A 16023-nucleotide genomic window follows, 5' to 3' on the forward strand; every position below is an offset into this window, starting at 1 on the left:
ACCAGGTCCCCTGGTAGTCCCCAAAACCTCAGTGAAAAAGAGAAGATGCCTCACATTTAGGACCTGGGGTCAAGCTAGATCCTGCTGCTCGGTTCCACTGCCATCTCACCCTGAGCTGACACCCACCCCACCCTTCTCCTTTTGCAGCCTGTGCTTGAGTGAAATCCTTTGCGCGCTAAAAAACCCACCAGCACAGCCAGCCGCCCACCCATGCTCTCAGCCTGCCACCAGAGTAGAGAAGCTCCATCCTTAAGGACGCAGCCTTGAAAAAAAGCCAGGGAAATAAAAAAACAAAATAAGCCTCTCCACAGCCTGACCTTTTATTGTCCATAAGGGGCTGCCAAACCAAACTGCGCCGCGGGTCCTTCCCACTCTTTGCATCTCGTCTGAGATTCCTCCCTGCCCTGCCACGGCTCACGTGGTCACAGCCCCAGCTGTGTCATCAGGTCTCCCTGGGAGCGAGGAAGACAATGGGGGGATCCTCTGGGTGGTGTGGGTGGCTTCCTCTGCCTCCATCCAGGGAGCGGGTCCTAGGGGGGAAGGCTTGGTGGAGGGTGGGATGTGCAGTTCCTGGCAGATGGGACAGTGAGCGAAGGTGGAAGAGCATCTGCAGCCTTTCGGGGTTGACCATGTTGGAAGGACCAGAGGGAACACATAAGGTTTAAATAATCTTCTCCCCTCCAGGGCCCATTCAGGCCACTTCAGGAGGATAAAAAAGAAAAAAAAAAGAAAAAATAATCCCCTTGTGAATGTCTGATGCCAGCTGCCAGAAGAAAAGCTTAGCTCTGGGCTGTGCTTGCCCCAGCAGAGCCTGCCTTGCTTTTGCTGCCCTTCACATTCCCCCACCACGCCACCACAGCTCAGCTCATGAGCTCCTGAGGACACGAGCTGAGCTCAAGCGTCTGAGAGCCCTTCGCCTGGATGTGGCAAGCCGTGCCCTCCCTGCCTGCAAGCACGCAGCCAGGGCTTGTCCACATTAGACAGAGCCGGCTGCCTCTAATTAGCAGCGGGTGATAAATCCAGGGGGGAGATGACAACCCAGCGGGATGAATCCAAGCATCCTGCCCTTTCAGTTCTCTTCCTCCCATCACACACGGCTGGGCTTGCCCGGTCCTATCATCTCCTGTGGCAATAAGCCATCCCCCCCTAGATGGGGAATGAACTCTGTGGCTGTGTGTGCAGCCCCATCTGATGGACTAACCAAATGGGGCATTTGCTTTGTGCCTCCCCATTGAGAAGCGGAGGCCATACCAGCCTCCCTGTCCTGCTGGTGGTGGAAGGAGATGCCATGAGATCTCCTCAGTGAGACCATGGAGGGGCTCAGCCACGTTGTCCAGCATAAACATGCAGTGCCAAGCTGGCCTGGGACGCTACACTGAACACCTCCGAGAGGTGGGGAACAAAGGTTGGGAGCAGGACAACAGCAGTACGGGGTTGTATAGGGTTTCTGCCAGCTTTCTCCTCCACGGCAGGAGGGGATGGTCCATGCCAGCAGATTGATGGCATCAGCTGGGTGGCACCTCAATCCCAAAGACACAGTCCAGCATTACCACCTGTCCCTGCTCCCAACCCACCCCAATGTCTCCTGCTCACCATACATCCACACCCCTCCACCCACCCCACTTCTCCCCAGCCAGAGCAGGGCCCTACCGATCCAAAACTGCCTCTGCATATTTCCAGCTGGGAGAGCAGCTGGCGTGGGACAGGCTTCAGACAACACCTTTCAAGGCTGCTGGGGTGGCCAGGCAGAGGTGGGTGCCAAGGTGGAGGGGCTCCTGCAGATGGAGGGGCACAAGCTGACCCCATTTTTTAGCCTGTGGTTTCAGTGAGGTTCTGCCAAGCACAGGGAGGGCCTCATCAGTGCCATGCTCCCCAGGGCCAGTGGCTGGTTTTCCCCTGCAAATCTGGAAGGAACATAGTTTCCTTGAGGGCTCTTCAGCTCGACATTATTTGGGTTAAAACTGCCCAGGATGATTCACATAAATCTTGTTTCTTTAGGAAAACAAGGGAAAAAAGCCGGGGTGTGGTATAAAAGCAGCTTACTGTGCCAAGAGCATCCCTGCTGTGTTTGGAAAGCCTTCTCTGGTGGCTTGCAACCCTGCTCTGTGATAGGCGCTTTTGGAAGACCATAAACCATCACTGGGACTGGCATGGTTCTGGGGACTGCCAGCCCTGGGGGTGATGGAGACCAGTGTCTGCTCTGCAGACCTACATGAACTGCTCTGATCCCAGCCTTGTTGCTGGCTGGGGCAGACAAGCTGTGAATTCATCCCCCTCCAAGGAAAAAACATAGACTCACGACCGTTTCTCAGCTCTGCCCACCGTAAGGAAAGTGTGCACCTCACTGGGGAGTTTCTTCACAGTGTTGTACAGTCATGCTTTGGTTTATGGTGCATTTCCCATTACATCAGACTTCCTTCTGGGGGAAATAAAAAGTGAGAGTGGATATAGGAAGATGCAAGTCTTGGGCTTGGGCTCAGGCTGGGGTGAGATGCGTGCTGGAGAGGGGAGGAAAGGAGGAGCCACGGGACATGGTTTCACAATAATGCCCAGTTACATGCGGGGACACCTCATTCAGGGCTGGAGGCTTGTGGAGGCATTTTAGATCCTGTCAGCAACCTCGGGAGGCAAAAGTCACTGTTAGTTGGAGAAGTCAGCAGGTGAGGCTATGGATGCACAGCCAGGAAGTCTGGAGGTTTGGAGCGCAGTCTCAACTCAGCCGCTGATCTGTTGGCAAATTGATTCTCCTCTTTTGGAGCAGCCTGGCTCCTTTTTTTCAGGCACAATTTTAACTTGGCTTTGTTGGGGCAGCACCTGGCATAGTGGGGATGGCTGGGACATAGGGCTGGGGTGGGAAAACTGCAAGCTCAGCCCTCCGCTGGCCCAGCCATGCACAATGCATCATAGAATCATAGAATCATAGAATCATTTAGGTTGGAAAAGAGCTTTAAGATCATCAAGTCCAACTGTTAACCTAGCACTGCCAAGTCCACCACTAAACCATGTCCCTAAGCACCACATGTCCCCGTCTTTTAAATACTGCCAGGGATGGGGACTCCACCACTTCCCTGGGCAGCCTCTTCCAATGCTTGATTACCCTTTCAGTGAAGACATTTTTCCTAATATCCAAACTAAACCTCCCCTGCTGCAACTTGAGGCCATTTCCTCTCGTCCTATCGCTTGTTACTTGGGAGAAGAGACCGACCCCCACCTCGCTACAGCCGCCTTTCAGGCAGTTGTAGAGAGCAATAAGGTCTCCCCTCAGCCTCCTCTTCTCCAGACTAAACAACCCCAGCTCCCTCAGCTGCTCCTCATAAGACTTGTGCTCCAGACCCTTCCCAGCTTTGTTGCCCTTCTCTGGACATTCTCCAGCACCTCGATGTCCTTCTTGGGGTGAGGGGCCCAACAATGAACACAGTACTCAAGGTGCGGCCTCACCAGTGCCGAGTCCAGGGGCACTATCACCTCCCTGGTCCTGCTGGCCACACTATTCCTGATACAAGCCAGGATGCTATTGGCCCTCTTGGCCACCTGAGCACACTGCTGGCTCATGTTCAGGTGGCTGTCAACCAACACCCCCAGGTCCTTTTCTGCCAGGCAGCTCTCCAGCCACTCCTCCCCCAGCCTGTAGTGTTGCATGGGGTTGTTGTGACCCAAGTGCAGGACACGGCATTTAGCCTTGTTGAACTTCATACAATTGGCCTCGGCCCATAGATCCAGCCTGTCCAGATCCCTCCCAGTTCAGGGTAACAGTCCTTCATGTTTGTTCTCTGGTCTGCAGAAGGGTGTCTTGCAATCTGGAGGAGAGCAGATTCGCTAGGGATGGTGGAAGCGCCCTATGCATGGCCAGGTGATATTGCTGTTGCCAGGTCTCGGCTATGAGGGAACCAAGGCTGCACATGACAGATCTCCAAAAGGTCTCACCAGGTAGGATTGGAGGCATTGCTTTGCCACCCAGGAGGTAAAGAAGACAAAGCAACATGTGCAGCAAGCTGGGAGACCTCCCATCTCATCTGAGAGTCGCCCAGGACCAGAGGAAATGTTGCCCACGGCTGACAAAGGCTCACTATATCTCTGTCCCTCAGCCCTGTGCTGAGTGCCAGGAGCAAGTAGTTACAGGAGCTTGTTCTTGAAATAACTTCACTGCTGCTGCCTTTGGAGCAGCTGGACCAAACCCTTCTTGAATGAAGTCTGTCGGGACCAGTCCAAGCAATTACACCTGGGTGCTGGTTTTTCAGAAGTTTTTCAGAAGACCAGTCTCCAGATCAGTGGTCCTAGGAGGGTGCACAAGAGAAACTGCTCTTCCAGAGATTTTCCAAGAAGAGCCCCACATCACCTCGAGAATACGTTACTTTTACTGAAGCCATACATCTCACCTTGGATCTTCAGTGCATCTCAGATAAAGTATTCCTCGGGGAGGGCAAAGGCTGGGGAGTTAGGAGCTGTCTCCTGATGGGCATGTATTAGTAGTAATGTACAGAAATAATGTACAGAAGGTGGCTTTCCCAGCCTTGGATCAAACACAGCATAGGCAGGGTGCACCCCAAATGAACAGCAGTTGAGCAAAATGGCTAACTACCCTTTCAGCTTGCAGGTGGGCCTGGATGTTCATGGGTGCTTAGATCAAACTGGGTAATGGGAGCTGAAACCCATGAGCTACCTCGTGAGTTTTGACTCAGGTCTTTCTCTCCTGTAAGTCATTTGGACTCATTACTATGGTGTCATCATTTGGGGAGCTGACATTGAAAAAATGGTTCCACCACGTGGTGAGGGAGATAGATGTGAATGAAGACCTTTGATTTTTTGGCTTTTATCTTAATTACACAATTTGAATGCTCTTGGGGGTTTTTCTCTGCTTTTTCCATTGCAAATTGAATGGGTAATAATGCCTTGTGTTTATAGGTAGCCATATGATGAGCTTGCTTATTGGGCTAATAATTACTGGGAAAAGATTAACAAAGAGCAGACATCTGAATAGTTGTTTGAAGTCCATTTTTTTGGTTAAACAACGGAAAGGGTCGAGTGCCTTGACTGGTGCACCAACCACTCATTGGATTCATAAGATTTGTGTTCTCTATGTTCTTAGACTAAGTCAACAAATATTTACAGGCTGAGGCTCTGATTCAGCAAAGCACTCAGCTGTGTGCTTAAATCTCCTTGGCCTCAGTGGCACTTCAATGCAACCTTGGGCAATTTGCTAAATTTGAGGACCTTGGATTTTTTGGATAACAAAGACAACATGTGTCATTGCCAAACTAAGGGTCACCGAGTCACATTGCTGGCTAGCACAAAGCTCTTCATCCCTTTTGTTCTCTCTTAAATGGTGAAATAGTAGCTGACTAGGTGATTTTCACATGATTTTCACATGTTTTTACTTTTTTTGTGGCGATGTTGTTGATTTCTAAATGACCTGTATGAAAATCTTTTAACCTGGATTCTGGGTTTGGAGGGTTCACACTTGTTTGATTTGCTTTTTTTGTGGTGCTGGTACTGCTGCAAGGCAATCAGGAGATTTTCTCACATCCACCAGGTGAAGAAAGATTGCTGAGAAAGTCTGATGTCCCTTTTGGGAGTGAAAAAGCAGAAGGACTCACTCAGCAGGTGGCTGGGTGAGTTCATCTCTGAGTGAGGCTCACAGAGCACCTCAGGAGATCAAACCCCCCTTAGATTCAGTGTGTGCGTTTCTTTTTTCCTTGCTCTTGCACTCCCTCTGCTGATCCAAATGATCTATTAGAACAGAGAAATGCTGGTGTCAGAGCTAAGCAAAGTGCAGGCTGAAAACAGCTGTACAGCAAAAAATAAACCAGCTCATCCCAGATGGAGATTACCTGAAGTTCAGGAGGCAGAAGGGAAAAAAAACATAGTGAGAAATGGAGATGTGGCAAATACAGTCCCAAAGCAGAGGGCTCCCAGCAGTCCCAGCCTGAGCATGAACTTCTTCAAAACCCCAGATTCCTCCCTGTTGAAGCCCCCGTCTCTGGACAAGCTCAAAAGTGGTGGCAGCTTCTACAGTGGGCCAAGAGCCCATCTACAGAGTTGTCTGAGGTAGAGCTGAGCTCCCTCTTCTCCCCAGCAGTGGCCATAGCAGAGGTCATAGGATTCATGGGATAATTCAGGCTGGGAGGGACCTTAGAAGGTTTCTAGTCCAACCTCCTCCTCAAAGCAGAGTCAGCTTCAGCAATCAGGTTGGTCAGGGCTTTCTTCAGTTTGGTCCTGAAAACCTCCAAGGATGAAGACCACAAAACCTGTCCCAGTGTTTGACATCTTCACAATTCAGCTAGATCTACTTCAGGCCCTCTCTAAGACAGCACCAAGGTCTTGAGCTGGCACAGCCAAAGCAGGACACTCCTGCATATCTGCCTTTGTCATCACTAAAACTAAGTCCTTCTGGGTACAGAAGAGAAGCTCAGCTGAACCTTTGGAAACAAGCAAGTGCCTGGGTTTAGAAAGTAAAGCTGCCAATCTCCTTTCATTGTTGCACTCACACACCAAACCAGTAGTCTCCAGAGCTGGAAAACCAGACCTCCAGCAGTCAAAGACAAGAGACCCTTTGGCCATGGCTGGTACAGTCTCACCTTAGCAGGTCCGGCCCACAGGACCCATTTCCCACCACTGAGAGATGCACCATCAGTCGAGAAAGGAGGCAAGGGCTTATACCAGTGCCAGCAGCTTTCCCATTCAACTTGCACCTTGAGAGGCTTCAGCATTTGGGGGTCCTTTACATGGCATCATCCCCCTGACTCCCCTGCTGCAGCGATCCCAGACAGAGGTGGGGTTGTTCCCAGTGGCCAGATAGGATGAGATGTGGTGACCAGGGTTGGAAGGGCAGAAGGCAGCTCTCAGCTCCTCCATCTCTCTCTTCACAGACCAAAACTGCTGTCCCCTGTTCCCCTTTCCTTCCCCAGTCTTGTGGTGACCACTCAGATCATGGTGGCTCTCTGCAGCCCAAAATGACTGGGAGGAGATGAGGTAGCAAGGGGGCAGGTAGGATTCACCTTCCTACACCCTCTCCAAGGCCATGTGTCTGTCTGTCTGTCACCCACCCCCTTCTGTGGATGCCTCTTAGTCCTTTGGGGTGAACTTTGGCACTACCAGCATGTTGGATGCCTACCCCTCAAAAAAACAAACGCAAAATAAGAAGCCTCATTGTTCAGCTTTGGAGGCAAGCTCTGTAGGCCAGAAGAAACATAACCTACAGGGACCCAGTTAAGCTTTCCCCAAACCGCTTTGCCTTTCATAAGCCAGAAAGATGAGAACTAATGGGGCTGCTTGGGAAGCAGGGGAGAAGCAGAGAATTGCTCTGTGTGTCCTTTAGAAGGTCCCAAAAGGAAAAGGTCTCTCACAAAGAGTTTATTTTCATTAAAAATGACAGGCCCAGCTCAACCAGTCAAACAAACAAAGCAAGTCTGTAGAACAGCAAGTGCAAAAGGTCCTGGGTTATTTATAAAGGGCTTTTAAGTATATTAGGCCTAACACCAAGATAAATCAACTCTGCTAGGATTCCAGAGGCATATCACATGTGGCTATAGCTGTTGTCATCTTTGTGCTGAAATATATTTAGCCTTCTGTTATCTTCCAAACCCTCCCTGCTTTTTCCCTAGGGACTCCCCTTTGAAAATGAATACATTGAGACCAGACACAAGTTCCTGTCTTCAGTCACATATTGACCAGCTCAAACCCTTCAGGAGCATTCAAATCCTTGCTATTGCATTCAACAGATATTTTGCTGCTCAGCGTGTTGCGGAATGGCGAAGGACCCTGTTCAAGACCAGGTTTGCTCGAGCCAACAGGTTGGCTTTGGGTTTTTTTCCTGAGACAGGCTATTCAGTGCAGAGGGTCACCAACTTCTATCAAGGTGAACTTCAGTTCAAATAAATCTGAGGGACTACTTCTCAGCTGGTCGGAAGGAAGATGAGGATGTTTGGGATCTTGTGGGGCTTGTTCACATGGCTGGTTGAAGACCCTGCAATCCAACTAAATAAAAAGTTAGTGATTTGCAAAAGGGACAGTAGGAGTTGGCTCTGCTGCTGCTGGTCTCTGGGATGCAGGACTCTGGGAACCAAGGCAAGTTACAGGAGCAATGGAAGCAAGAGGAAGGCTCAGTCTAAAAGCTGGCTCCTTCACTTTGACAACTGGGCCCAAAGCTTGTAGAGCAGCTGGAAAAAAATTAAGGGTCTGGTCCACCTAAGACACAGATATACCCCATTTTCTGGCAACCAGTTCTTCATGTTCAGACCCTGGGCAAAGCTAGTGCTGGGAAATAGCCACATGTTGGCCTGCTGCTGCCAGCTCAACTTCTCTTGCATTTCAGATCACTCCTTACAGTAGGATGGGCACAGCAGAACTTCTTCTTGAGTGCTTTCTTCTCCAGTCCCATCAGCACAACTCTGTACTTTCCCAGAGCCAGGGTCCAGCCCAAGTCTAGTACAACATGGCATGTCCAGGACTGCACAGAGTGGAAGAGGATTTCAGTTGGAGACTGGCTGTAGAAGTGTCTACATGTAAGTGTTTGCTGCATGCTAGGGGTGCAATCTAGTGTCCTAACACAGGTGTTTCATACTATATGTGGTATTTCCACTGACCTCCAACTGCCCCAACAGCAGGATATGGGTGTCCTGTGGGTCTATCTGGCCTTCCCTATATATCTCTCAGGTATCCTGATGCATCGCAAACACTACCAGATGTTTAAGCAACTGCATTATTCTGTACGTCCCAGAAACTTGGGGACAACTTGGGAGAAACTTGTCCCATATAGTGTCTTGTACTGTAAAGCTAGGGATAGTCCCATTTCTAAGTCTCATTTCTGGCTTTAATTGCTCCAGCTCTTGTTTGGAAAGGATGCTACGTCAGGGGAGGGGACTTTTGGGGTAGAGGAAAAATGTTCTTAGAGCAATGTTCAGGTGGGTGCTCATCCTTGGGATCCCAGTTCACCTACCAAATAACTTGGCTGTTTGTGCATCCCTGCTGGAGCAATCTGGACAGCTGGATTCGCTCTTCCAGAGAGGATTCAGGACAGGGTTTTCATCTTTGTTCTATGATGAGGTCAGACGTCTCTGTGTGCCACTGCCTGGGAAGGTGGTAACATTCCTTCATCATTACAAGGCCAAGGCCTACATCATAGGTAAGGTTTCTGAAATGTAGTGCAGAGCGGGAAGTACCTGATTTGGGGAATCCTTTGGATTTGCTTTTTGATGCCAAATGCCTCAGCTGGTTTCAATTTATTGAAATTAACTCTGGTTTAGTAACACCCAATAATTGCCTAATTGGTTTGAACTAATTGACTACATACAGCCCAGAAGATGCCAGCTGGTGACCCCCTGCCTCTCTGAAAAGGCTGTGGGAATTGTCTGCAGGAACAATTGCTCAGCAGGAAAGGCAAGTTTTGCAAAATCAAGCTTCACTGTAAGAAAAAGCTGTGGTTTTACTCAAGTAATTCCATTTTTTTTGTTTGTTTGTTTTTCTTCCCGGAAAACTCAAATCAAATATCTTCATTTGGATCAGTTCAGTGCCAGACATTTGCTTTTAAATTTGTGCCATGACACACAGAGCCCCAGCAAACTTCTTGTTTCAGCTCAGCTGTGCTGGTGATGCTTGTGAAAATAGCTCCCCTTCTTAGGCAGACAAAAAGCAGATAAATAAAAATTTGGCTATTGAGTCTTATATAGGGACTTCTATAGTCTTTTGGCCCCATAAATAGGAAATGAAACTGCTTTTTCCAGGGTGACACTCAGCTCTCTGTCTTAAATACGAGTTAAAAGATCATCTGCCTTAAAGACAAGAGTTAGCCAAATTTTAGCAACTCCATAGACTCAGATGCTCCCTATGAAAATCAGGGGTCTGGCCTCCACTGCTGATTGCTTTTTTTTCTTTCCTTCATCCCTGCACTCAGCAACTTGCTGTTTGATGACCCAAATATTTCTGAGGGGAGAATCAGGCTGGAAAATGCCAAGGATCAAGGCAGTCTCTCCTTGAGCCGTTCAGTCCAGCAGTGCTGGGCTGGGACCAGCAATACCAGCATTGCTCTGGCCAGCTATAAAATCCCAGGCAAGTATTTTCATGCTGGAGCTGCTCACGGACAGTTAATTCCTGGAAACTTGCACCAGATGGCAGTGCCAGCCCATCTCCAGCTTCATCTCTAAAATAACTGAAAATGCAAGCTCTGAAGCATCCCTGAATTGGGGTTTGGGGTTTTTTTTCTGTTAATGGCTGATACCTGCTGGAGCGCCTGAGCCATGATGGTGTCCCAGTGCAATGGTCCATGCTAAGGTGTGCCTCCTTAGGCACCCTCTGCTGTATCTTGCTAATATCCTGAGAGGAACAGATAGATAGGAGAGAAAACAGCCATCATTACGTTCAGGACAAGGAATCATTTATAGAGGTGAAAGCATGGCTGAATATAAGGGGTCAGAACAGAGTGGGCATGGAAGGTGCCAAGAGCAAGATCAGGGATGAACAGCACAAGCCATCAAGAAACTGTCCTGTCCATTGGCCTTGTAGATATTCCCCACCTCAGTGGGCTAAAAGCAGCTTGTACAGAGCCCTGATAAATGCACGTGTCTCTGGTCCCTGATCTCTGCCCCCACATGCTGTGGCACCGACCTTGCGGTGATGCTAAACAAGTTTTGTTGTCTCTGAGTCTTTTCATGTTCCCCTCCAGCAGCTCCCAGGGGCCCGGCTCTGGGAGACAGGCTGCAGCCACCACAGTCATTTTCATCACCCTGATGTATGTTCCCAGTGCTCCCAGAACCCGTCAGGGAGCTTCTCAATAAACAGCAATTGGATTTACAGAGCTCGTTCCTGGACTGGAAGTGCCGGCGGGTTGATAGGCCAGATCCTGCAGATACCAGGTTACATCTGACCGCATGGAATCACAACCATGCAACCCAAAGGGCTTGTCCTGTTGCAGTGGGTGGGAGGTAGAGCTCACGTCATGAGCCCTAACTCACGTCCTGCGCCCTAACTCACGTCCTGCCCATGCATTGGCTTGGATTGCGATGCAGCATGAGCAGGGCTGTGGGCTGTGTGTGGAAACACCTCCTGGGTGGACACAGGCGGTGTGATGAGCAGAGCTGGACACAAAACAGGCCTGTCAAGACATTAGCTGAGAAAACTAAACTTTCTCTGTACAAGCCTCTGACATGCTGGCCTGAAAAGCAGCAGCCAGTGAGGTGGGGCTGGCCCCATTATCACACTGGGGACACACAGATTGAACCGTGTTGGTTGAAATACGCAACTTCCCAGCCTCACCCTTCTCTGTCCAGCATTTTAGGCTTATTATTTCTACCTGAAAAAGACCGGGAACGTGATTTACGTGGTCAGATAGGAGACTGGCCTTCCCCCTACCTAGAGTTGAAGGATGGCTCTGGGAGGAGGCAAGGAGAAGATGGGTGGGTTAAGAAAAACCAGTCTGGCCTCACTGGGACATGGCATTTGCCGTTGCCTGCTGCAATAATAAGCACCTGCTCTATGCCATGGTGGTTTGAAAGCCCTGGTTGCAGCTGGCAGAAATTTCTATCCCTCATTTACCCCTGCAAGCACAGCCTGATCCCAGGGGAATTCTGCATCAGAATGAAAATATGTTCTAACATTAACATGTGCAAAGGTTTAGACCAGGCTGTCAAACAAATCCTGATCAGTCATTGTTTAGCAGTTATGGATCCAAGCTACATAAATCGGTGACAGAGTATGCTGGGAATTCATCCACCTTTCTCTTCTGGAAACCCTCAAGGAATTTAGGCATGACATGCCTAATGACCCTGCTGATCTCTTCAGCCAGTCAGGCAGATGTGTTTGCAGGTGGTGCCAATCCCCTGCATGACAGGATGAGCACCGTCTGACCAGGGAAGAGTTCAGGGAAGGACCACAGAGTGGGTTGCAGGCAGCATGGAGTTATGTACCTGTCCAGGGTCATCTCTCCCCCTCTATTCAATGGGGTGGGTAATAAAATGGTTTCCTTATTCTCAGAAGTTCTGAAGAACTTCTGACTGAGAAAAAAAAATTAAGTCATCAAGTTTTTCACAGAAAATCAGAGAGAATGGGGCTGATGCAGCACTTAAATGGCCTACCATAGTTCACATCTCTGTTTCACCCTCATCCAACTCAGCTATACAACTTCCAACCACTGCCACAAGCAAGCCTGTATTTACTCCTGTTATTGCAGACTCATGCAGGCTGGAAGGCTACCAACCATGCCCAAAGGTGAGCTGAGCCACAGCAGGTTGCTCAGAGCCTTGCCCAGTCAAACTAATATAGCCCAGTACATGGTTAGTCTTCATCACTGCAAGGGGACATTGCTGTCACATCTGTGTTGAGTTGCTTTTCTTTGTAAAATCCAGTATTCACTGCAGCAGGGATTTGAACCTCTGTCATCCCTGTGCTATGGGATTTCCATAGCCACCAGGCTCAGATAAAACTTCACACAAACTCCCTTCCTGTCTGGTTTTGATCACAAATTCAGTCTGGGACCTGAGAAACTTTTCTCAACTACGGTTTCATTGAAATTGTTATGTTCCCATGGAAAGTTTCAGTTTCAATTAAATCAGCATTTTTTGATGGAAAAAAATAATCAGAAAGCATTCTGGTCAGTTCCAGATGAATTTACTAATACCTACCCCAAAAGAGACCCTCATGGTAGACTGGTAGATGTTTCAGTAGCAAGATGTTTGGGTAAGGCTCTGGGCTTTCAGGTTACACCCAGCAATCTTCTTTCTCATTTAGAAACATGGCATGGAAGGTTTTGGCTTGATGATATTAATATGTCTGTCTTTACTTGATTAGGAGTGTTAGTGTTGGCCTGCCTTAGTTCTGTTGAAAAACCTTTTCTGGATTCAAAGCATATTTATTGCCATCTCTAAATTCTTCAGCTGAACGGGGAAAGGAGGTTGAATCCTTAATAAAGACTTCCTTCCTCCCAGGGTTATTTATTCGTTGGATAAAGATAGACAAAAATAAACATAAATTACTGGTAAAGACTTAAAAACTTCAGTGATTAAAGCATCATTCTCCTGTCAATGCGCCACAGAAATTCCTTGATTCTTAGGATACTCTTTCTGATTTTCTCAAATTCAGCCTAAATGACCTCAGATGGCAGACAAAACCAGTCTTTATCATGAATAAGGCTCTACAGAGGGACCTGGACAGGCTGGATCAATGGGCCAAGGCCAATTGTATGAAGTTCAACAAGGCTCAGTGCCGGGTCCTGCACTTGGGTCACAACAACCCCATGCAACACTACAGGCTGGGGGAGGAGTGGCTGGAGAGCTGCCTGGCAGAAAAGGACCTGGGGGTGTTGGTTGACAGCCACCTGAACATGAGCCAGCAGTGTGCTCAGGTGGCCAAGAGGGCCAATGGCATCCTGGCTTGTATCAGGAATAGTGTGGCCAGCAGGACCAGGGAGGTGATAGTGCCCCTGTACCGGGCACTGGTGAGGCCGCACCTTGAGTACTGTGTTCATTGTTGGGCCCCTCACTCTAAGAAGGACATCGAGGTGCTGGAGAATGTCCAAAGAAGAGTAATGGAGCTGATGAAGAGTCTGGATCACAGGTCTGGTGAGGAGCAGCTGAGGGATCTGGGGTTGTTTAGCATGGAGAAAAGGAGGCTGAGGGGAGACCTTATTGCTCTCTACCACTACCTGAAAGGCGGCTGTAGCGAGGTGGGGGTCGGTCTCTTCTCCCAAGTAACAAGCGATAGGATGAGAGGAAATGGCCTCAAGTTGCAGCAGGGGAGGTTTAGTTTGGATATTAGGAAAAATGTCTTCACTGAAAGGGTAATCAAGCATTGGAAGAGGCTGCCCAGGGAAGTGGTGGAGTCCCCATCCCTGGCGGTATTTAAAAGGTGTGTAGACCTCGTGCTTAGGGACATGGTTTAGTGCTGGACTTGGCAGTGCTGGATTAACGGTTGGACTCAATGATTATATGGGTCTTTTCCAACCTAAACAATTCTATGATTCTATGATTCTACGAATGAAGGTTTCAGATTTTTGGAAATAAAATATCCTGAAATGCATGGATGGTCCCTCTGATCTCCCCAACTTGTAGATCTGCAGTTCATCAGAGTCTTGGTCAGATAAGGTTTCGTCTGCCTGACCTCTTGTCATATTGCAATAGTTGCATACATTGTCCAGCCCTGTTCCTATTTCAAACATTTTTCTCTTCTCTGTGCCCCATTGAAAGGTTCTCACAACAACTCCCATGCAGAAGAAATGTCCCTCTTTGGGGAAAGCTTGATGATTATGAGTGGAACAAAGCTGACAGCCCATGTTGCCTTCAGGGTTGTCCCAGTCCTTCCCTGAGGAGGACAGAGCATGGAGCTCAATTCTTTAAACAGGCATGAAGCACTTCTGCACATGGGTTTATGGCAAAACTTTGATTAGTTTGTTTTATGGCAGAGGCACCTGCTGTTCAGTCCAAAGTGGTAGGAAAACTAAAAGGGAAGAGTTCAACTTGTGGCCACTTGAGCAGTTACTGGCAAAAACACCTCCTGTTGAAGCTGCTTATGTGCTTAGTCTTTGGAAAAACAGATCACCTGATAAAAACACAAAAAAGCATGTGAACATCATTCCACTTTTGAAAGAGAATAAATGAGAAAAGACTATGCATTTCCTCTGGCGCATCCACATTCAGATCCCAAGGCACTGCATGCTTTGCACTTTCTGAGGTGGAGCTCCTTAAATTAGGGACCAGCTAGGGCAAAGCATGCCATACATGGTAAAAAAGGAATGGTTTCTGACTGCTGACCATGCTAGAACCCAATCACTATCCAAAGAGACAGTCAGGCAAAGGGTTTGATACCAACAGAAGGAAAGGGCTTTCCTTCTACATGGTACATGTAATTAACTTGTGGGACTTGTTGCCACAAGAGGTCATGGAGGCCAACATTATGCATGAGATCACAAAGGATTTATTCAAAATTGTGGAGGATTTCATTGGAACAACTTAGCACAGTGATCTGGCTGCAACTTCTGCTGCAGGAAGTCCCTAAAATGCTGATTAACAAAGGCAGAGAGTCTGCCAAGTGCATTGCTCTAGGTATCTGTGTTTCTTGCAGTCATTTTTCAAACATCTGTTCCACTGTCAGAAGCAGCGTATTGAGATGCACTGACAGAGTTTAGCAGGTATTTATTGGCCAGGGTGGCAAGGAAAGACTGGGGATTAAGGACATAATTCTTTATTTAATAGGATGTGGAGGGCAGATTTTCAGCTGCTCTAAATCAGTTTAGGTTCCTAGTTTTCCATGAGGCTCTGGAGGTTTACCCTTCCCAAGGATCTGTCCCTCTTTGTTTTTTCCAGACCAACAGGACATTAGTTTCCAGCATACCCTCAAGAGCTCCCCTTGCATTACAAAGGGTCCTAGCAAAGCCCTTGAGACTTGCTGGCAGTGCACAGTTTCCTCATGTCCCTTCACCCTTTGGACCTTCACAAGACCCTCACTGCAGTACTGTGTCCATACAGGCCATGCAGATGTATGATGGAGATATTCAGACACTTCAGCACCAGCCAAATGCAGGGGGCAATCAGGGAGCAAACCAAGGGGCCTTTCTCCAGCGCTAAGCCATGCCTCTTCCTCTCCTCCCCTGTTCTTTGAGCCTTTTTCTCTCCTTTCAGAACTGCCTTCAGCAAGGAGGGGAGGATTTCTTAGAAGTGCCCCAAGACCAGCTACTTTGGGAGGTTTTCAGTGCAGGATGGACTTTACTTAGCAATGAGCAATGCACACATCCTGGGATCTACCAGACACTTGAACTTTGAGTGGCTGGGGAAAGGTATACAACATGTCTGCTAAACTAACCATGATAAGGAAAGCCTGTCCTTCTCAAAAACAAAGGCAGAAACACTCTCTTGCCTGCAGAAAAATAACGTGCATACTTAGCACAGAGTGGGCAGCTGCTTGGCAGCCCCCACCCATTCCCATGGGACCACTCTATCTGGTCCTACAGGATTTGCCACCATCTCAAACCATTGTAAGGTTTCTTTCCCTGTAAGTCCCTAAATAACTTTTCTCATACCCATAATGTGAACTGATCCCAGC

Source organism: Nipponia nippon, unplaced genomic scaffold, assembly GCF_047370975.1.
Source record: "Nipponia nippon isolate SJK-2023a ecotype South Korea unplaced genomic scaffold, ASM4737097v1 scaffold_1, whole genome shotgun sequence".
Lineage (NCBI taxonomy): Eukaryota > Metazoa > Chordata > Aves > Pelecaniformes > Threskiornithidae > Nipponia > Nipponia nippon.